The sequence below is a fragment of the Pogonomyrmex barbatus genome, unplaced genomic scaffold (genome assembly GCF_055798465.1).
Source record: "Pogonomyrmex barbatus isolate J1 unplaced genomic scaffold, ASM5579846v1 scaffold5, whole genome shotgun sequence".
Lineage (NCBI taxonomy): Eukaryota > Metazoa > Arthropoda > Insecta > Hymenoptera > Formicidae > Pogonomyrmex > Pogonomyrmex barbatus.
The window spans coordinates 1,146,225-1,170,219 of NW_028297149.1; the positions used below are offsets into that span (position 1 = coordinate 1,146,225).

The 23,995-nt window shown below is 30.1% G+C and overlaps 1 protein-coding gene across 3 annotated transcripts in view; it reads left to right on the top strand.

The window, feature by feature from the left end:
• Positions 1-23,995, top strand: part of LOC105423794 (uncharacterized) — a 103,341-nt gene that overhangs the window by 49,972 nt on the left and 29,374 nt on the right. Inside the window, exon 1 of one of the 3 annotated variants that reach the window (XM_089081412.1) lies at positions 12,436-12,764. The exons of the other annotated variants lie outside the window; for them this stretch is intronic. The gene's annotated coding sequence lies outside the window, so the exon portion shown is untranslated. Of the gene's footprint in view, positions 1-12,435; positions 12,765-23,995 lie in introns of those variants that run through there. 3 annotated transcript variants of the gene reach the window in all.

The window sequence follows — 23,995 nt, forward strand, 5'->3', positions numbered from 1 at the left end:
GAGAAGCGTGTGAATGTAAAAAGTAACAGAAAAAAATCGAAGATGGTTCGAAGACGATTAACAGAGACAACGTAGGGTTCGATAATAAGATAATAACAAAGTAAGAATAATACGGAATATACAAATATTCGGAGTAATATAAGAATAACAATACATAAAAGAAGAAAAAATAATAGAGAATGGAAGATATGTAAAAAGAATAATTGCACAAAGTAAGAAATATGAATGTATATATGAAAAATGTAAAGTGGGTAAAATAAAATTAAAAAGAAATAACATTGATCTATAACTCTTCACGCAAAAGATTTGTCATCTCCTCACGCAAAAAATTTGTGTATCTTTTAAATTTTGATATGCTGAAACCGAATTAGCAAATGAAAATGTTTTAGTACATCATGTTTCAGAGAATATGGGATTGAAATGTTAAAAAACGCATTTTTTACCATTTTTGAAAATTTATACTTAATGAAATCAAATATATCTAATATACTAAAAAAAAGAATAAAGTGAAACTTAAATAGTGTATTTCAAAACGAAAATGAATGTTTCGAATATTTTGTCACAGATATTATCGAATTTTAAGTTTATACGTTTTAGAAAATCTGTGCGATGGAAGATTATCATTTTTCATCTTAAAATATATTTCAAATAATATATTTTAAGTAAAAAAATAAAAAAATAATTTAAGTAATAAAATAGTTTTGCTATAAAGTAAACATAACTTATTTTTTCTAAATCAATGACCTTTTTTTATTATATCTGCAGAAATAGATTTGTGATAGAAAAATTCTAATATCAGAAATGGATTCAATATATTAATAAAATAAAATACCGAATTTTTTTGTGTAAGAGAATTTTTATCAGAATTTTGATAAATGCGTACGTATTCTTTATCATGTGCGTGTACATCTACTGCTAAAACAAAGTGCATTTGAAATTCAATAATGCTTGTGGTAAAATATTCTACATTTATATTTTTAAATATATTATTTAAGTTTTAATTTATATCTTTCTCGAAACCCAGCACTTTGAATTTATGAGACACAAATTTTTATAGGTAAAGAATGTGTTCTTTGATGATTTTGACTCTTTTTTTTTTAAATCTAGGTTTTAATATTTTCATATTTGCAACTTTGCGTCTCAAATCTATAAAGAAGTTTAAAATTTTTGATGGAAATTAATAGAAGATAGAAAAGACATAAGAATGATATGTACAAGATGATACGTAAAGGTATTTTATATTTCTTGTAACTTTAAAATTATTCATTTTTAACGCTCTTATTTGATATCTTTGTATTGATCATGATTCTTCGTTAATTTTCGAAATTCTGAAATATCATTTAAAAACCAAACACTCATGATTTAAAAAATCAGATCATCGATTTTGTCCTTGCCCACTAATCATCATGAACTTATAACATGCCATCTGCATTACAGAAAGTAATAACTAAAACAAAAATAATATAACAAAGGGTTAGTAAGAAGAAAAAGAGAGAAAAAGGAAAAAAAAGAAAAGTGTATTAAATAAGAGTTTAGGGGAAGAGGGCTTTATATAAAAAAATAAAGTCTATTCCAGCATCTCGGATAATATGAGGATGATATAAGGTCATAAATGCTTACAAATTACTTGCGGTATCTTTCGAGAGACTGAAACTGTCATTCAGAGACAGAATAAATGAATTCAATCTGTATAAAATATGCCATAAATTATAAATTTTGTAACAATTGTTAAACAAAAATAAAAAAACACGCGCACAGAGAGAGAGAGAGAGAGAGAGAGAGAGAGAGAGAGAAAGAGAGAGAGAAAGAGAGATCAAGCAGGAAAAGAATAGCTAGCTAAGAAGAAATCAGCTAAAATAATGTTAAAAACTAAAATTTTGCATAAAATTTAGTTTTGAGTTTAGAGTTTACAAAATATTTTGTTCGTGCGGCAAAGTATATTGGGGAAACCGGGAGAATGGTCAACGTATGTATGAAAGAATATCAACGCGATGTCAGAATAAAACAATCAACATTATCAGAACATAACATTGAAACAGGACATCAAATACTATTTGACAAAACAACCGCAATAGCTACGACTATCTCATATTTCCCAAGGAAATACAGAGAGGCTATAGAGATTCAAAAACATCACGACAACCTAAATAGAGGTAATGGTTACAATATAAGTGACATATGGAAAACCATTGATCCCGATTGATCGAAAGTGACTCCCTCCACCCATTCCCACTCCCTCTCTTTATCATAATTTTAGCCAATCTTTACCTCCTTCCCCTTTTTTCCTCCTTCCCTCATATAGCGCATATAAGGAAACTTCACCGGAGAAGCAGTACAATATCAGACTGCTCCTCGCCCTCATGAATGTTCACGAAACGTTGGCATTCAACAATGTATAATGACACGGATAATACCCTTAAAAATATTAACTTTTTTAATTATAATTTGTCCTTTTTAATATTATATATATATACATATATATATATATATATATATATATATATATATATATATACACATTATATTTATACATTAATTTATATTTATATATATATATATATATATTTATACATTACATATATATATATTTATACATATATATATATATATATTTATACATTATATTTATATATATTTATATATATATATATATGTGTATTTATAAATATATATATATTTTATATATATTTAAAACGTTTAATGAAATAAAATAATATTTAATGTTATTAAATTTTAATATGAGATTAATTCAACAGAAAAAATAAACCGAACGTTATCTCTTTTGACATAAGCTCATCATATTCAAATTTGTTCGAACTAATAATATTTGCTTTCTTCTTTTACATTATAGTTTTCATAAGAATACGTCTGATCATCTAACATGTGAAATATTCTCTGATCACTTATAATTTCATTTTAAATTTCTTCTGAGTACTCAATATCTTATTTATAAAATTTCTTACCATTGATTAAGATAATTCGAGCTTAGAATTATTTTCCTGTTAGAGAAATAATTTGGATAAGTATTGAACTTTCTATATTTTTATGAAATATATATCCTTTATGCTTTTCTTCTTTGTTCAACATAATTTCATGTATTACAAGATAATGTAATTATTATTGAGATATGCATACGAATAATAATATAATTAAAAAATTCGGTTAATATAAGATAATTCTTATTTATTAAATCTTACACAGTTCGAATGATTTGATATGCGTTATCAAGGTTATGACCCTGAGTAACTTTGCTTTAACAACTAGGTGCCGGTCTCTCATAGTTTCTGAGATTTAAAGTTAAAAATGCATAGTTAGAATTATAAAATAGTAAAACTGCATAAGTTGGGCGACCTCACGGATTTCAATGACCTCCACATATATTATCAAGAGCATCATCCTGAGTAATAATCTGAAGGTTTTAGCCGTTGCTCGCTTATTCAAAAATTATTAACAAATAAACTTGAGAATATAAATGTGTATTTAACTTACTAATTTAAACTTTCATTAGCATTATAGCAATGGCATAATAAAAGATATATGATATTATCTTAGTATATGTATATTTGCAGATTTAATTAAAAGTTTAGACGAAGAAGATTGACTTTTCTTGGCGTTCATTGTTTTTTAAAATGTTTTATTAATAAAACAAGCTATAAACTATTTTATCTTATATTAAACATATAGATTTGATTTAAACTTTACGTAGAAAATTGTAAACTCATATGGAACCTCGCTTCGTGTTAAAAAATGTATGCGTGAAGACAGCCCTCCTAACCCAATCCACAATGATAGATAAACATTATTATATATCACGTCATTATTGTGACTTTTAACTATCGCCCGTAGGGAGGCGGAACACTGTCTCCACGCGTACACTTTTCAACGAAGCGAGGTTCCACATGGGTTTACAATTTTTCACAATGATTTTTAACTATCATTGTGATACGGGTTGGGTTAAATCTTATGGTAGTGGAGCCTTCCCCACCCCCCGCAGGAGGATGGGGCGGAACACAGTCTCCACGCATACATTTTTTAACACGAAACAAATTTTTACATGGGTTTATACCTTTCTACGCAAAGTGGAATTCAAATGTATATGTTTAATATAAAATGAAACGGCTTATAGCTTGTAACAAACCTTATTTATTTGTACTCTGTGACATCGGTTTACTTTGTATATTTGTATATTATTTGTATATTTATAATTTGTCAGTTATTGTTGTTGAAAGAATATCTGCATTTATATAAATTATCATATTTTTTAAACTTCTTTTGTTCATAACTTTTTAATAAACATCGAGCAACAGCTAAAATCTTTTGATTGTTGCTCAGGATGATGACCTTGACAATATATGTCAAGGTTAAAGTCATCCGAGCTATGTAAGTTTTAAGTAAGGTTTACTACATTTTTAATGCGGAAATTTTATTTCGATATGTAAATAATTTTTCGATTAAATGTGATAAATTTATCATCAAATTTTAAATTTAATTATTAATTTTTACCTTATATATTAAAATAATTATTAAAATAGAGATTGCAAAATTTTATTCCTTTGAAAAAGAAAAAGCAAAAAAAAACGACATTTATAACCACTTATCGAGGTTATGTGAGAGTATCAGGTCATTTATAAAATAAAACTCTAACATTATATTCACCAGAGCAGACAAAGGAAACTTCACAGTTACATTAGATAAAGATACATATACTTTTAAATTAACGAAATGCTCAAAGATCCTAAAACTTACATTAAGATTAAAAAAAAGCTTATCAAAAGTATCATTAAAGAATTGGGCGATTTACTCAAGAGGTGAAAAGGTTCGTTTTTTATTACTAAAAATATATATTATCAACTAAGATGTAGTGACGGATTATTGCCTAGAGCGTACGATCTTCCAAAGGGATGTTCGTTAGAATAATTGTGTCATGTAATGACAGTCCACTTTATGCATTGGCATCGGGTCTGAACAAATTGATAACGAGAAGCATTCCTGAACCGGGAACTTGCCGAAATAGAAAACAGTTTAAGATTGGTTAAGGAGTTGGCGGGATGTCAAATCGGAGAAAATTACTCATTGATCTCGTGGTGTTTTTGTTTACGAATGTGTTTTTGGACTTAGCCATGGACAGCATATCCAATAGATGGGATGAGATAGCGCGAAATTGTAACATCCTCAAAAAAGAATTTTTGAAAGCTGTTTCTTTTATGTTAAATTCCACGTATTTTGGCCATATCGATTTTGGGGGGTGACGACAAGTGGATCGCCGGTCAGTCGTAACAATATAAATAAATAAAATATTAATTTTTATCTAAAAATCTAAATAAAAATAAGAATTTTAGGAAAATTTGAAAATAATTATAATAAAAATAAAATAATTATAATAAATAATTAAAATAAAATATGAAGTTATTGTTATTTAATATAAGTATTGAATAAAAAAAATTTCGAAAAAACTTCATTTATTAAAAATAAACATTATATAATTTTTATATAATTATATGTATAACAAATTAAAATGTAAAATACAAAATGTAATATAAAATGATGATTCTAAATTCTCAATTTTTTATTATTATTGTATTCTTCTATGAAAATATGTAATTTTTTTCTAACAGCAAGAACATTTTAAAATTTATATAATAATGGAGCATTTTTAAATATATAAACTTATTTTTATATTAATATTTTTATATTAATATATAAACTTAGACTCGTTTTATTATAAATTTTGAAGTAAGATCCAATTATCATGTCATATGCTGTTGCAAATATTTTATACAATTGTCAACGAGGTCCCATCCAATTCTAACCGTCATTCCAAGTCCAAACATAACGCCATTCCACGGAACAAACATTTCTACTTTTCAAGTGCAAACCTTCCGCAATACCTCCGGGGAAGCTTGCACTTTTACGTGCTGACCATTTCGTGTTTCATTCAGTTCAGTTTCCGCTTCTATGTTATGTATATTTAACAATTAGCTAACATCTGCAGTTATTGTAAATCTCTTTAAATGTGTATATTTATATATAATGTGTGTATTATATTTAATTTATTAAGTTTATTTTATTTTACTAAGGGTATTTAGAAATGTAATTATGTGTACCCGTGTAACTATGTTATTTTGCATCTTAATTAGAGTGCATTTTCAACTTTATAAATAAATTCTTTCTAAATTAAAATTATATATCTGTAACATATAATGCAGTTTTTAGTGTAAAAGGAATTTGAAAATATAATATAAAACAATAATAATACTTAACATCCCGTAAAATTACTTCCTTAAAGAATAAATATGATGAAATAATTATTTTTTAATTGGTTAGATTTATTAAAAATTAGATCTATTATGTTTGTGAACCAAAAATATAGAAAAATAAAATATTAGAAATATTACAAAAATATATATAAGAAAACTTTTATTAAAACTCGATGTCCATTCAATCTTATTACAGTGTTCTTCTATTTTTATGAATATGAAATTCAATTAGTAGATATATCTTGCTTACTTTATTATCATGTTAAGCCTACAGCATAAAATGACATTTTGTATTAACTCGTATGCAATCTAGTAAATGGAAATTCATTGCATACAGTGTTCAAATAATATATATAATACTCAACTTTAATAATATGCACCATTTATATAATTTTGATATCAAAAAAGTGCTGTCAAATTAAAGTTACATTATCTCGAAAATTGTCTCTCTCTCAATATATAATAATACTCTATTTTAATAATATATACTATTTGTATAAAAGATTTGATATCAAAAAAGTGGCGCCACGTTATAATTACATTATTTCAAAAGTTTAATACATGTTTTAATATACATGTTTATACATATACATGTTTCAATATTTATTAATAAATTATTATTTTTTATTACACAATTATTTATTATACAATTATTAAACATATATTTGTCTACATATTTGAGAAATTTGTCTGCATAAATTTTTAAAAATAATAATGGAAATTATTTTAAAATAAACTAAATTTAAATGTTTCATTAAAAGTTTATTTTTTATGTATAATTCTTCATTAAATTCTTATAACAATAAAATATTTAATTAAATTGATTTATTTAATTAAATTGTGATCTATTACTTAAAATATATTTTAATATTGAATTTTAATAAAATGTTTATATATATAAATGTTTTGTATATTGTATGAGAAACTGCGGATTGGTTGCGTAGATATATGGAAATGTTGCGAGAGAATTGCAGAAAAGTTGTTAAGAAAGAATGGTTGTGAAGATACAAATAGATTACAGGAGATTTGCAGAATGATTGCGGAGATATGCAGAAAGATTGCGGAGAGGTTACTAAGAAACTGCGAAATGGTTACAGAAATATATGGAAAAGTTACAGAAGAATTGCGGAATGGTTCCAGAAAGGTTACGGAAGAGTTACGGAATGGTTGTGGAGATATGCGGAAAGTTGTGGTGATATGTGGAAAGGTTGCGGAAGAGTTGCAAAAGGGATGCGAAGATTATTTTCAACTTCTATTAATAACTCTTGCTATCTTCAAAACAGAGAAATTTTCTTTTGATAATAACAAAATTGTATGTATTTCACTATCATACTAATTATATGTATATCATTGCTTTTTATCACGTCCAATCTTTTGCAAATATTTTACGACGTAATATTGTAAACGATGATTGATGATCACTTGCCCGTGCTCAGCTGAGAAGTAAAAATATTCGATGTGTGCTATTATTTTCGAAAGGATTTTCCGCGAAAAGTACAAAAACCAGAAATCCAAGAATTGAGAAGCAATGTTTACATATCGCAGTCACGTCATTTGACATATAAACAGTAACTGAAGAAGTATATAGAGATAGGAACCTACATATTCCTATATTTATTCACAAATATTACAAAATTTATAGGGTGTGCTATTTTATTGTCGCGGACTGTACACACACACACACACACACACACACACACACACACACACACACACACACACACACACACACACACACACACACACACACACACACACACACACACACACACACACACACACACACACACACACACACACACACACACACATATACAGGGTGTCCCGCGCTTTCTCCCCGCGCGCTTTTATTTGTGCAACTTAGATATTTAATAACTTGAAAATTATTGCGAATATCACAAAATGATATGACATTTTCATTTATCTCGCTTCCGTCTATCTTTTCACGAACAATGAAGATAGTGCTACGAGACACCCTGTATATGAATATATTTCATATTTTATATACAGGGTGTCTCAGAACTGGGGAACGAGCCACAATGAGAGTGTAGAAGAAATCAAGGGGAACAAAAAAGTCTGATACTATTTTGTGATATTCGCTCTAATTTTCGAGTTATAAAATAAAATATCCGAACCAATGAGTGGTGACGCCACGCTATAGTACGGCCTACTGCTCCTAGCTTACGAGCGCGCGGCGCGCGGTGAAAGGGAGATGACGTGTCGCCGCCTGAACAGCGGACGGTCTTGCCTTCATCCCTCCCTCTATATATACAAGGTGTCCCAAAACTGGGAAACGAGCCGCAGTGGGAATGTAAAAGAAATCAAGGGGAACAAAAAAGTTTCATATCATTTTGTGATATTCGCTTTCATTTTCGAGATATATATATATATATATATATATATATATATATATATATATATATAATATATTACATATATATAATATATATGAATATATATATATATATATATATATAAAATTGTAATTATTATATTAAACAATAAATCTTGCCTTTGTTTATAACATTCAAATAATTTCATCATTAGTTTTAAATTTTCATTATTTTCCTTATCTGTCTGAGCAGCGCCAAACGTTTTTACGAGAGTATCTTGCCGCGTGCTTGCATTTGCCGGTGGGCCGGGCTAATATGATGATTTTTAATAATTAATATCTCGATTATTATCTCGATTGCGAATATTACTAAATGATATGGGACTTTTATGTTCATCTCGGTTCCATCTCTTTTTTTATGAGCGGTAGCAGAAGTCTCGCGGAACACCCTGTATCCTGGATTCTGGATAGGGAGCGTTTTCTAGGAAAGAGACTTGTCTCGGAAATGCTACACATTAAAAATCAAGTTAATAGCCTTAATCTGCAAAAAGATACAGAATTTTTACACTACGCATACACTTCGATCATACAAAAATTGTAAATATTTTTCTTATCTGTTTATTTATCTTTGTTTGTGATTGACATATTATATTTATCTGATATTACAATTGTTTTTTAATCGCTCTATCATTTTACCAATCCTTGACTTGTGGTGACCACATTTTTAATTCGGTTATTTTAATTCGATATTTTTAATTTGATCATATTTTAATAATTTAATTTTCCTTGTCTTCTCCTTGTCAGACCCTCAATGTCACCAAAAAAACCTGGAATTTATAATTTCTACATTGTTAAGCAATGATTATCCTTTTCATTTTATTTTTAATTGCATATCTCAAAGATTAAAAGCTCTATTTTTTTAGAAATGACGATACATTAAATATTCACAAGGAATTTGGCGACAATGACAATAAAATTAAATGGTTCGTTGCCTGTTAACTCGGCTATGTAGGTAAAGTTAAAACAATTATAAATAACCACTAGACACTAAATTATTCTTCTTTAGCCTTAATAAATTGAGAGGAATAATTCGAGTTCATAAAGATGAGAACCCTGTAGAATCATGTAATTGAATAAAATTTAAAAAAAATATATATGCATATATCGCGCCCAGGGATTGATCTCTAGCGCTGCTGCCTCGTAGTGGCGAAAATTGCAACCGTAATACGGATGGCAACAATAATAATGATGATGATCGAGAGACATGGTCGTCGCCAAGTGTGAACGCCAGCGCGTTCTTAATAATCAAACATTTATTATTAGATAAATACAAATTGACAACTTTTTGGAAAGATATTTGTAATAATATTTTTTTATTAACAAAGAGATTTTTTGATTAATAACACAGAAAGAACCTTATTAAATTTAATCAAATAAAACACGAATCGTAGTTCGCGTTAAATATGCACGCCAGCGTCTCACGCATGCAAGATCATTTAAAGAATACACTACTCAGAGAACATTACGTTTTAAAGACGTCTTAAAGACGTCAAATTATAAAAAATCAAATTATAAAAAGAACATCTTTAAAGCGTCTTATGACCCAATTTATGACGTCTTTGAGATATCTTAAAGATGTTTTATTTTTCAATGAATGACATTTTTTAGATGTTTTTCAGATATCTTATTTGAAATCTTTTGAACAATGAATTTTGAACAATTCTATAATGACATAAAAATTAATTATACGGAAAATGTTGACAAGGGAAAGACAAGGTAGAATTTGAAATTATCTAATAAATTGTACATCATTGATATAATAGTTACACAACTTTGATAACGATTTATCTATTACAAGAAATCATTTTGTCATTAGAAAAGTATAGATATTTAATTAGTGAAATATCTTATCAAATAATTCTAGCTTCTGTCTCATATTCTTCCTTTTGTCAATTCTGTCAATATTGTCTGAATAGTTTCATCTTAATTGTGTTGTTGTATATTATGTTAGCGTCTTTTTTTTGTTATGATTTCGAGCTAGTTTACGATTGGTTACTATTGTCATTGCTATTATGATTAGTTTCCTTTTTCTTAAGTAGATACTGCCACGTTATCTTCTTATATCTTGATATTTTCACTGTTTTTCTCACTCTTGTCTTTCCTCTTTGCCTGTAAGATTCGTCTCAATAAAATACAGAGAAGCTTTATGTAATCGAAATCATGTCTCAAGTTATTCTTCCTTACCCAACATAATAAATAATAATACAATATAATAATACAAAATATTGGAGTACTAGATAAACTGACTGCTAATATTTTTAAAGGTTACATTATACCGAAATTGGTCATGTCATTTATTTCAATCAATAAATATGTAGTCGTAAATGTTACATTCGATCATATGTAATGTAAATAACGATATTTGGGACTATCATTTAGAATTTTAGAGGTTATATTGATGGCAGATTGAAGTTACGGAACATATATCTTAGAAAAGATGTCTTTAAGACACCAGAAAAACGTCTTTTTGATATAATCTTAAAAACATCTTTAAAAGGACATCTTTCTCAAGATTTTTGAAGACATGTCCAATAAACGTATTTATGATGTCTTTTGATAAGGATTTAAGACGTCTCTTATAAGACATCTTTTAGACATGCTTGCTGTCTGAGATACATTTCCAAAAAATCGATTTCTTTATATATTTCTTTACGATTGATATCCTAGAAGTATGCTACTAAAAGATTTTAATTAAATTTAAAGTATTTCTCGAATTGCTATAATTAATATAGGCATAGTAAAAACGTGCGCATCTAGTTGGTGCTCTAAAACGATTGTTAGCCCAATTTAAGCTTTGCCTCATGTGTTTGTGCTACAAAAATTTCCTCGATCATGTTTGTTTCACAGGACAGATTTACTATGATAAACTAGTAAATTAGATTAATAAATGATCGATACTGAAACGCGTTTTTTTTTAAATCAATTTTCTTTAACTTGATAGCATATATAACTGGAACAATTTTTGACCAATTGACTTCAAATTTGAACAGGAATTAGAAAATGAATAGTTTCAGTTAATTATAGAGATTCTCTTAATTTTTAGTTCCTGAAAAAAAGATATTTAAAAATGTTAAAATCTAGTGAAATTTTGATTTTTTTTCAAATCGTCGTACTTTAAAATTTTAACGTTTAACATTTTAAAATTATTTTAAACATTTCTATGCGCGCGTTTAATTAAAATTACACTCATATAGTTTCAAAATTTTCGAAGAATTTTCTATTTGCGATAATTCAGTCTTTAAGTCATGTTAAAAAAAACATTTCCATTGAATAGAATATATATAGAAATATAAATAAACAAATAAATAAATATATTTGTTCACAAGTTTTTTCTTTTCATAAAATACTTAATATTTAGAATAATATTTATTAAAAAATGCAATCTACTAACTTATGATTTAAACATTCCAAAATCACCCGAGTTTACCTGAACTCACGCCTTAATGTCATCATGAGGTTGTAGCCGAAAAGGTATTGAGGTTATTCTTCTCTTGTACTTGCTTTATTTTTAATGTAATTAATAAAATAAATGAATAAACCGAAAGGTTATAGTATTGCCACGCAATGAAAGTCAGTGCAAATTATGGTTTCATTAAGCCCGATGGTCTGACAAATCAACACAATGAAATTATTTCTGTCGTGAAGATCATTTTTAAGTAAGTAATAAAAATATTTAACTATTGATCCCATGATTATCGAAATATTTTTCTAAAATTATGATTGACATTAATAATATCCATAAATATATTTGATAAAACGAAGGACGCTCCATTGATGACTTCCTAAAAATGAGTATTTATTATGCTATATGTCTCGTTCTCAAGATCAGTATAGATAACTAAGTAGTAGTATCGATATTGCCCGCCACAAGTCGCCACAATCGTTTAGCTCTTAAATTAAAAATTTGTTTGGCCCTATTGCGCCACCATCAATGTCCCTTCGTCATAACGCTTTTTGTGCGCGAGAAGATAGCCACCTTACGAGTGATGAAAAGCATAAGGAAACGAGATAGATTGAGGAAAAGGGTAAAGAAATTGCAGGATAAGAGAAAACGAAAGAGTTTCCTATAGTCAAGGAATACTCGACGAAAAAAGCAAGATTATTCGAAAATGCAAGTAATCAAAGAAAATAATAGTTTCTTTTTAGGTAATTTTGAGATAATTTTTAGGTAATTTTGAGGTAAATTGTAATGTCTTGTTACAAAAATAAGTCATGTAAATCCGAATTGGAAATAATTCTTTCCAAAAATTGGACGGCGAGCTCACACACGAGGTGAGACAAGGCCGTACAGACAATTGTAATAGCTAAACAGTAAACTCGTACGGTGAGACAAGCCAATACAAATTCAAAGTATAGATGGCAAAGAGTCCATATGCGAGATAGGACAAGTCCATACAAACAAAGTAACCTACTATCTATTAAAAAAAAGTAAAATAATTATCTAGAGAATCTAATTAAATTATGGCGGCAAGCTCATACTCGAGATAAGATGAGGCCGTACATTCGATTAGGTTAGACAAATATGCTCGTTAATGATAAAATATAATCGAATATTTTGTAGATAAAGCAAGCGAGCCTAGTCTCGATTCCTCAAATGAGGAAATTTCTGATAAAGAAAACGAGAAGGAAATAGCCGCAATAAAAATAGAGAAAGGAAATACAGAATCACCGATGCAAGATGTCGAGGATTTTATACATCTTGAAGATTAAATATTGGATCTGTTGGACGCAAATGATTCAAATAAGATGATGGAATTTAAATTCCATCCACAAGTTGCAAAACAATGGACCCGAGTCCTATCTGAAGGATTAAAGAAAGAAACAAAACTCGAGTTGCTTGATTCGTACCCGCGTGGATAACAAGACATCATATATTAGTTTTAATAAAACAATTTAGAAGCGTAAAGACTTATAAAATTAGAGAGTTCGCCAAATTCGTTGGCACGATTATCGCAGCATGCTCAGCGGCTTAATAAAGATGGGTCTACTCAAAAAGCTTTGAAAGGCAAAAATATCTGGCCTTATGGAAGAGCAGAGGAGAGTATAATGCGAGAATGCATTTATTTACAAGTTTAGAAGCTGATTTTCATTAAAACACTTGCATACTTAAAACAATAAATTCGATTAAACTATAGTTACAAACGTGAGATTTTTTAGGATGCTTCTTTGATAGGTTGGGATGCCGCATATAATAAAGAAACAGCATACGGTATGAAGTAAGCATGAACGTACCTACCATATTAATTATCTAGAATTATTAGCAGCTTTTTTCGTGTTAAAGTGTTTTGCAAAAGAGGAGCGAAACTGTGAAATTTTATTATGAATAGATAATACCACGGCGATATCATTAATAGAATGGATGGAATTCAATTTCCTAAACTAAATGCAATCACCAGAGATATCTGGCAATGGTGTGAGAGAGAAATCTTTAGATCTTTGGATCTTACATCCCACTTGAAGAAAACACAGAAGCAAATAGGGGATCACGACTGAACAACTTAGACATAGAGTGGAAATTAGCTCCATGGGCTTTTGAGAGTAAAGAGTTTGGACATCTAGAAATTGATCTCTTTGCATCAAGAATCAATTTAAAATGTAAGAAATTTTGTTCTTGGCATCGGGATCCAGAGGCATTCGCTGTTGATGCATTTATATTATCATGGAAAAAATATAATATTTTATGCGTTCTCCCTTTTTGCCTTGATTTTGAAGGTACTAAAAAAAATTCAATTAGATCAAGGAATTATAATTGTTCCGGACTGAAGAATATAGCCGTGATTTCCGTTATGGAAATCATTACTGATTAATCCACCAATCTGTTTCGACCTAGATAAGACAATTTTGTCTCCTTGTAGGATACAACATCCTCTAGCGTCAAAGTTAAAATTAATGGCTGGAATGTTGTCGGGGACTCGTTTAGAAAACGGTCGATTGGAAAACAATCTATAGAGTTATTATTAAGTTCAGTGTCAGATTCAACAATGAAACAATATAAGAAACTATTGAAAGAATGGATCAAGTTTTACGATATTAAGAAATATGACATATTTGATCCAGAGATTCCTCAAGTAATTTCTTGGCTGACGGAGGAGTTTAATAAAAGAGTATTATAGGGGACAATTAACACTGTTAGATCAGCATTGTCCTTAATTTGTGATGAAAGAATAAAAAAAACGTGATCATATCAAGACTTGAAGGGAATTTTTAACAAAAAACCGAGCAGACCTAAATATGATAAAATATATGATATTGAACCGATACTGAATAAGTTAGAAAAATTAAAACCATTAGATAATTTATCCTTAGTAGAACTTACGGAAAAATTAGTCGTTCTTTTAGCTTTAGTAACCGCACATTGCAAACAAACACTACATGCAATAAAGATAACAAACATTAAAAAGACTAAAAAAGGATACGAAATTAAAATATCGGATCGAATAAAAACAATGCGTCCAGGGGCATATCAACCATTGTTACTATTGCCAAAGTTTGTAAGTAAATCGAAATTGTGCATAGCCAGAATGTTAGAGAAATATCTTATAATTACAGAGAAGTTACACAATAAAAGCGAATCGCTATTTATTACGACCAGAAAACCATATAGAAGAGCATCTAAACAGACTATTGGTAGATGGCTACGAGCGTTTTTAGTTAAATGTGGAGAGGATGAGGAATTCGCATCTTATAGTTTTAGGTACGCGGCAATCTCAACAGTTAAAAAAGCGAGTAGATATATCAATTACCAAAAAGTTAGCAGGTTGGACAGACAAATCTAAAATATTTGCTTTATTTTATAATCATCCGCTTACCAAAAATAGAACTATTTTTGCAAAAAGCAAACAATTAACACAAAAACAGATATTAATTTAGATAGACATTATTCTCAAGAGAGTTTACTGATCCAAATTTTCTTTTGTACTCTAACATATATTTAACATATATTTAACATATATTTTCTTTGTGTTCTCTGTGTTACTCCAATTTTCCTTTGTACTTTGATTAAAATAAATAAATAAATAACTATAATAATAAAGAGTAGTAAAGACAAAATGAGAGATTTAACTCTGCACATCTATCTATACTGATCTTCAGAACAAGACAGGCAGCATAATTGAACGATCAAATGAACCAGATAAGCGGGCGAAGTTCGATTGTAATTGTGCAGAGGATCTCATTCGAAAAGATCAGGGCCCAAAAATAATATAATTAATAAAGAATGAGGTTAATGAAACAATTAAAAATCAAATTGTTTCACTCACTCAAGAAAAACATGCACTCTAAATGTTATGACAAAGGGGCATTGATAGTGGCGCAATAAGGCCAAACAAATTTTGAATTTAAGAGCTAAACGATTGTGACGATTTTTTTCTGGCGGACAGTAGCGGTACTACCTAGTTATCTATACTGATTTTTTCAAACGAGACCTTCCGCATAATTACGATTACTAACTTCGCCCACTTGTCGAGCTCATTTGATCGTTCAATTTTTTATAATTGATATTATTTTTCAATTAAAAAAGGATATTAAAAGAAAAATTATATGCTCTTCTGTTTAATGAATGGACCAATAAAAATGAAACCTGGTATTGTGCCGCACAATTTTGTTCATCAACCTGATAGGAAGTGAACAAATTATCCTCTTTGCTTTGCCTCTGATAAAGATGTAATGAAGAAGTTGTAGATATTTTCACTATTGCTGGACGCTCTTCGTGCCAGATATTGAATAAACAGAATACCGAATATTCCAACAGCATGTGTAGGAAATCAAAATTAAATTTTATTGAAGCATAGTAATATGAATACTACAATTTATATGCCGTTCCGCGGCCGTCCATCCGCTGTCAAGTGGTGCCCGACCGACGATCCGTCGAGCAAAAGCGCTTTGCGCTATTTTAATCTATCCAAATTATCTCGCAAATTAATTGCGAGACCACTGTACGTATTATTTGCGTAGGATGCGTCCCCCGCTACGCTGCCGAACTCGATCGAAGACCGCCGAGCGCTCACGAAGACAAGACGTGCTCTCGCTGCGAACATAACATCTGAATATCTCTGGAATTTCACGAAATTTTCCAGAGATAAAAAAGCGCTGATCTCATTAGAACAGCGGCGGCGGCTTAATTACCGCTCCAATCCGATCTGAACTGTTCCGAATATCGGATCGTAGCGGTATAAAAGACCATCCTCCGCTCTATTAAGCCAGATCTTCTTTGAATTGAGACTCACTCCCACGAGCCGATCCGCGCTCCGCTCCGAGAGATGAAGCTGAGAAAACGAGATGAGGAAAATCCGCTTCTGTCTGGAAATTCTCGACAAGCTACGCCTTCCTCTCCGCCGCTTTCCGCAACTGCGAGGAAGACCACGAGTTGGAGTGTTCTCTGCTCCGCCCGGGTAACCGGCATCCAATTGTTTAATTTTTTATCCGATTTTATCGTCCAAAACACGCTTAGAAAGAAAGCACATCGTCAAGGTGAGGGCATTGCGTCGCTGTCGGACTATCGCTCCTCTTCTCGCAAGTGCATCGGAGAAATCGGAGTGCATTCGCAAATTCCTCTGTCTTCCAACATCGGTCATTTATATGCATCGCATTTATATCAGGGCTGTAATAGGTCATTAAAATTTTGGTAGATCCGTCGAAAAACTGCCCGTCTATGAATCACACACGTAAATATAGACAGCCGCGTGATTTACGACCGTCGTTGCTAGACATCCGCGCCCGTGACGATTCGCGATTGTCTCACCAGTATTGAAGACGCACGCAGATACCGCGGCCCTCCATTATCCAGCTCGATCCCGATCGATATCGCACTCTAGTGAACTCAGCGAATCACGAACAAATTAAGACCATTGTAAATATATCCACCGGGTGGCGAAATCGAACGAATACATTGTACTATCACTGCATTGTTGAATCATCTCCTATTTTATCTTGTTAATTTTTTTTCTTTATTTTATTCATTACAATAAATATAAGTCACTATATAAAATCAAAATTTCAATTATTTCTAGTAATCGTAATTATTTCTAGTAACCGAACCTGTCGCAACCGGCGAACTATTCCGCGCTTGAAATAAAACTCTGATTCGGACGAGAAAAACTAGTTAGTTTTAATACGAAATGATATTTTAGGAAACAATAGTTCAGTTTGCTGAATTGAAAGAAGCTTTAAAGGACTTTTCTATCATCTGTTCTAGTACTGAGACAATTTATGCAAGCTTTCATCATAAAGAAGTATAAGTTAACATACACCCACATATTCATAATAAACATGTAATTTAACAGTCCCCCCATTATCCGATAAAAGTTGTTCTCTGATTAAGCTTCATTCTAAGATATTTTAACTCCATTTATAATATTCCAAATAGTAACAAGCAAGCAAACGTTATCGATTTTGATATCAGCTGCCTTAGTTTGAATAACTTCGAGTGCTTATGTGCTTCGAGTGCTTAATCTTATTCAAATGAAGTGAAAGAACTTGCAAAAATAATCAAGAACAAATACAATCTAATGTATGTAACTTTCGATGACAAATTATTTCATTAGTACTAATACTAATAGCTATTTCGGTATCTCGAATGGTATTGAATTATAGATCTCTTACATGCACAGACTAAAATTCTGCTAGGTTATATCAAATTAACATTAATGAAAATAAAAGTTAATGACATCTTTCATAGATTAGGGAAGCAATTTGAAATATCATACTTTCAGCCAGCAACATATTCAACTCTACTATACCATATTTGGCTCACATTAAAAACTCTGATATATTTTCCAAACCTAATGAGTATAAGAAAAGCTTTGCCAACTTCGTTTCGAGTTAATTACAGTAATGTACAATGATAATTGATTGTTTCGAAATCCAAATTTAAAAGCTTACCAATTCTGTACATCAAGCTCTTACTTACAAGGGAAGGACGCGGACTTGGAAACACCGATTTTGAAAAGACTTATATATGTTAAAGTCCTCTACTAGAAGAGTACTTGAGTAAAAAGATAGGATGCAATATTTAATTGTTTTCGAGAAAAACCGGTTTAAAATTTATAGCGTTCGTTATATATCGGCCGTGTTAAGCTTATTGTCGCCAAGATCGGCGTTCGGCTCTGAACTACTAATCTGTCGACCCGGGTTCGATTCCTGCTTATTATACTTTTTTTTTAATCTAGAAAATATTTATTATATTATTATGTTAAATATGTATTCTGTTATTATATAAAATAAAATTAATTTAATTAACAATTGTTTATAATTAAATTTTCACTTTTAACTTCAATTAATAATTTAAAATAGTTATTATAGTTATTTTTTAATACAAGAAATATTTTATTTATTGTAATTTTATTTGATCCGTAATTTTTCACTCAACGTTAAATTACTCACTGCTATATTTATATACCTGATGTCCTCAGATAACAGTTTTTGGCCTCCCTTCCACACGATTTTTTGATTTTAACGTATATCTCTACACAAAGACTTTCGAAATCTCTTCTGATCCTGTTCTTGAACAAAGGCAGTGAGCGATTACTTCAACGTGAGATAGTGACGGGATCAGTTGATAGTTGATACTTGAGTTGAGCGAGAAATCGAACAGAATATGTAAAATAATAAAATTGTTAATTGAATAAAAATTACGTTCAAGTAAATTATAATATTAATTGAAGTTAAAAGTGAAAATTTTTAATATAAACAATTGTTAATTAAATTAATTTTATTTTATATAATAATATAATACATATTTAACATAATAATATAATAAATATTTTTTAGAGTAAAAAAAAGTATAATAGGCAGGAATCGGACCCGGGTCGACAGATTGGTAGTACACTAGCGGCCAAAAATGCCTTCTCCCTTAAGTTAGTAGCGTTTTAGGCAGAATATACCCAGTTATATCGCATTTAGCTATTCATACATCCTATTAAGTTCGATAACGTTGCCTCGTGCCGCTTGTCAAAAACGGTCAAAATGAAATATTAAATGTAAATACTTACCCAATTGATTATCTGTTTAATTAGCTAATATTTTTTTTCTCGAGGAGCTGACCTCATTCTGACCGATTTTGACAAGGCAACTTTCTCAAATTTAACATGATGTATAAATAGCTAGATGCGATATAACTGGATATATTCTACCTGAAACGCTACTAACTTAAGGGGGAAGGCATTTTTGGCCGCTAGTGTACAGGACCGAGCGCTCGAGTTACCCGATCTTGGCGACAACGAGTTTAATGCGGCCGGTATATAACAAACGCTATAAATTTTAAACTAGTTATTCTCGAAAACAACTGAATATTGCGTCCTATCCTTTTACTCAAGTACTCTTCTAGTAGAATACTTTAATATATATAAATTTTTTCAAAATCAGTATTCCCAAGTCCGCGCCCTTCCCTTGTTAGTTTGAGTATGAAAAATACAATACTCTTAAGAGGATCCTAGACTGATGAGCGAACTCCAACAAAAACTTTTACACATATGCACATCTAAACATACATAGATACATTTTATGTATACATACCTACACCCATTCATACATTTCTGCACACACATGATACACGTATAAACAAATTTTTGTGATATTTCCCTAATCGTAAGTATTTAAGCCTAATTCTAAGAACTCAATGTTGCTTCTTCATGTAATCTTCTAGTCTAGCAATATCAGTTTTGTAGGTACAGGTGGTAAAATTTTTTTATAAAATATATAATTATTTTTACATAAAACAAACATTGACGTGACTTGACAGCTTTAGACACCATTTTAAGGTATTAAATGGTAAAAAAGATTTAAATTAAAAAATTTTTTTTCGTTTTTGAAATTCATATGCTAAACACATTAATGCGTATAAACTTCAATTGTGGAAAAGGATTCCCAAATCTATAAAGTTAATTAAAAATGAGTAATACAAAAATTACTGCGTTTTGTCGGTAATACAGACAAGTCCAGCATCCTCTTATATTATCTAATATCTTATATTATCAACATCGAATGAATTTATTAATTTTGTTTCGGCTGACTACGAAGGTAGAATCAGTAATACATTAATTATTGAAAAGTCTGGATTTTTAAATGTCCTACTAGATAAATATAATGTATGGCTGACCGAAGTTTTAAACAAATCCAAAATATTCTGAATCCAAAAAATGCATCCTTCGCTCTCCTGTTTTTGCTAATGTAAAGTCCTCTAAGGTTGAGGTTTTAAAAGCTAAACGCATTGCAAGTTTACGTATACACATTGAGCGTGTGATTAGACGATTGAGAGAATATGGAATGCTAAAATCGCATGCATGTATTCATCATAATCTTCTGTGCTATACAGATTCGATAATACTTATTGGCATTAATTAATTTGCACTCCAATAATAAAAACATGGAATATAGAACAAAATGCGTAATTGAAAAAAAAATAATATATTTGCGTGACACCGGTACTCTGTATAATTTTATTTATTTTATAACGACATAATATTATCTATGAGATTCATAAACTTTTGTGATTGCACAATTTTGAAGAAATAAAGTCTAATAAAAATCTTTCCAGAAAGCTACAGTTTTCTGTTATGAAATTTATGAAATTCTCAATTTTCCCAAACAATTGTTACTTGCTTAAACTCTTCAAAGTTTGGATCTGCGAAAGAGGCCTCTTTTTTTAGTAGAGACGAACATTTGTATATTTTATTTGCACTTTGCATTTTTTATTGATCTTTCCGGATGGCAAAAACTGATTAAACATTTTTAAGGTTGACGAACTCTTTATTTCGATAATAAAATCATTGCCTAGGGCATCAGGCGATGCTTTTAATATTGGAAATGAAAGTAACAAAAACAGATTACAATTTTGAAATTGCAGCTCCGCCATCTTCGTAATCTCTAATAAAATTCTAAAATTCTTCTATTTTTAGTCGCTTTCCTTGCTTCATTGCTTGTAATTCAAATATCTTTGATGCTTCAATAATTTGTTGTACAAACGATCCATCTAATGTTTTGCAGTAGGTTACTTCATATATTCTTGATACTATAATTCTGTCAAATACCGGGAATTGTTCATTTCAAAAGTCTGTGTAAAAAGATAAGAAAACAAATTTTTTGCTGTAAGTTGGTATCAATGTATCTAATTGTCACGTAGAGTTTTAGCGTCATGTGATCAACTATGTTACAGCTGTTAGTTTTGTAAGATCTCAAATGTGCTCTGCGATTTTTAAAATGGATAAAAATATCGAACAAAGAGTTTGCCTCAAATTTTTTGTTGCCAATGAAATTTCTTGTGCTGAGTCGTTGAAAATGTTGGAGAAGGCCTACGGTGAATCAACTTTGTCGAAAACACGAGTATACGAGTGGTACAAAGCAGTCAAAAAAGTAGTTGAAGACTTGCCTCGTTCCGATCGATCTTCAACATTTTCGACTAATGAAAATGTTGACAAAGTAAAAGAAATGGTGATGGAAAATCATCATTAAGAGAGGTGGTTCAGGATCTGAACATGTCTCACAAATCCATTCGCACTATTTTAGTTGACGTTTTGGGCATAAGACGCGTCGCGGCACGGCTTGTTCCGAAGGAGCTAAATTTTCTTCAAAAAGAACACCGCAAACAGATTGCTGAAGTCATGCTTGAACGAGTTAATTCGGACCTTACATTCAACGCATTATAACGGGTGACGAGACATGGGTTTATGAGTTTGATATACAAATCAGCCAACAAGCTTCGGAATGGCGTTTTGATAACGAGCCGAAACCGAAAAAATCACATCAAAGTCGCTCGAAAATAAAAGTCATATTGACTATTTTCTTTGACTATCGTAATATTGTCCACTCGGATTTCTTTCCGAAGGGATAAACAGTCAACAAACAATATTATCTAAGTTTTATGAGGCATTTGAGAGAGAATGTTTGTTGGAAAAGGCCAGACTTGTGGAAGAACAATTCTTGGATTTGCACCACGATAATGCGCCGTCCCACACATCGACTCTTTATCAAAAACTCAACGAATGTCATCGATCAAATATTGTATTCGCTAGATATGATCCCGTATGATTTTTTTCTTGTTCCCCAAACTCAAATTACCACTTTATGGAAAACATTTTGAGTTCATTGAAGCCATAAAACAAAATTCGCAGAAGGAGCTGCAGGCCATACCAAAGAATACTTATAAGAAGTGTTTCGACGACTGGATTATATTTCGTTGGCATAAGTGTATTGCATTAAATTGTGTATTGGGGCCTATTTTGAAGACAACAAAATAAATTTGAATGATTAAACCAATATTTTGTATTTTATTGAACAATTCCCGATATTTATATGACAGAATGTAGACATGTTTCACGGAGACTGTATAGCTAAATTATGAATGTTTTACAGCTTTGAAAAAGATTAATAAACATACATTAGAGATTTTATGAGAAAGTTACTAAGAAAGTTATTAACTATATCAATTATTTTTGTTATTATATCATAACTAAAATACTGAATAAAATCATTAGTTAATGTTATAAAATAGTCAAAAAAAATTAATAAGAAGAATTTCACGATGCTGAACAAAAAAATTTTTTGAAGGCAAAAAGCACATATATATGTAACGCAATAGAACTAATGAAATCTTTTTTATTTTGCAATGTCGGTAACATCACACAATTTTTCGAGAGCCACACATCCTTATAGTACACTACTCTCGAATTGCTTTAATCTTTGTCGGCTGAAACTGTTATTGAATGATAGCATAATTAAACTTGCGATTTTGATTTAAAAATGTGACAGATCTCCGATTAGTAAATGTTACTACTTGTCATATGATTCAAATAGTTTGAATGTCAATGTCTTGATTGCGTATGCAATTTTTTTAGATAATTTAACGTGACCTGTTGATATCTTACATTCTGATATTTTTTACAAGTTTTAAGAATATGAAAATATCATGTTTTTAAAATAAAAGTATAAAATAAAGCTACATGAAATAAGAAACACTTTACATGTCTCGCTCATTTCTCGCCTCTGACATCACACAATTCATGTCGCGCTGTGAGAGAATCGAGTTTTAAATACGAATAAATAAGATATGCAATAACTTTGATGGAAAATATTTTGATGGGATAAAATAACTGATATGATTAAGTATATTGCTTGTTAATGTTTAATTAACAATATATTTAACTTTGTTTAATACATGTTACGAAAAAAGTGATAAAAGGTACAGAAAGAACATAAAGCATACAGCACGAATAGATGGAATTCGCGTGACTAAAAAGAATGTATCAATAGATAGTACCATCACAATCTTCAGTCAGTAATTGATAGTTGTATTGTGGATCGATTTATTGCAATAATCTTATAAGTAAATTTTTATTTATAAGTATATATTTTT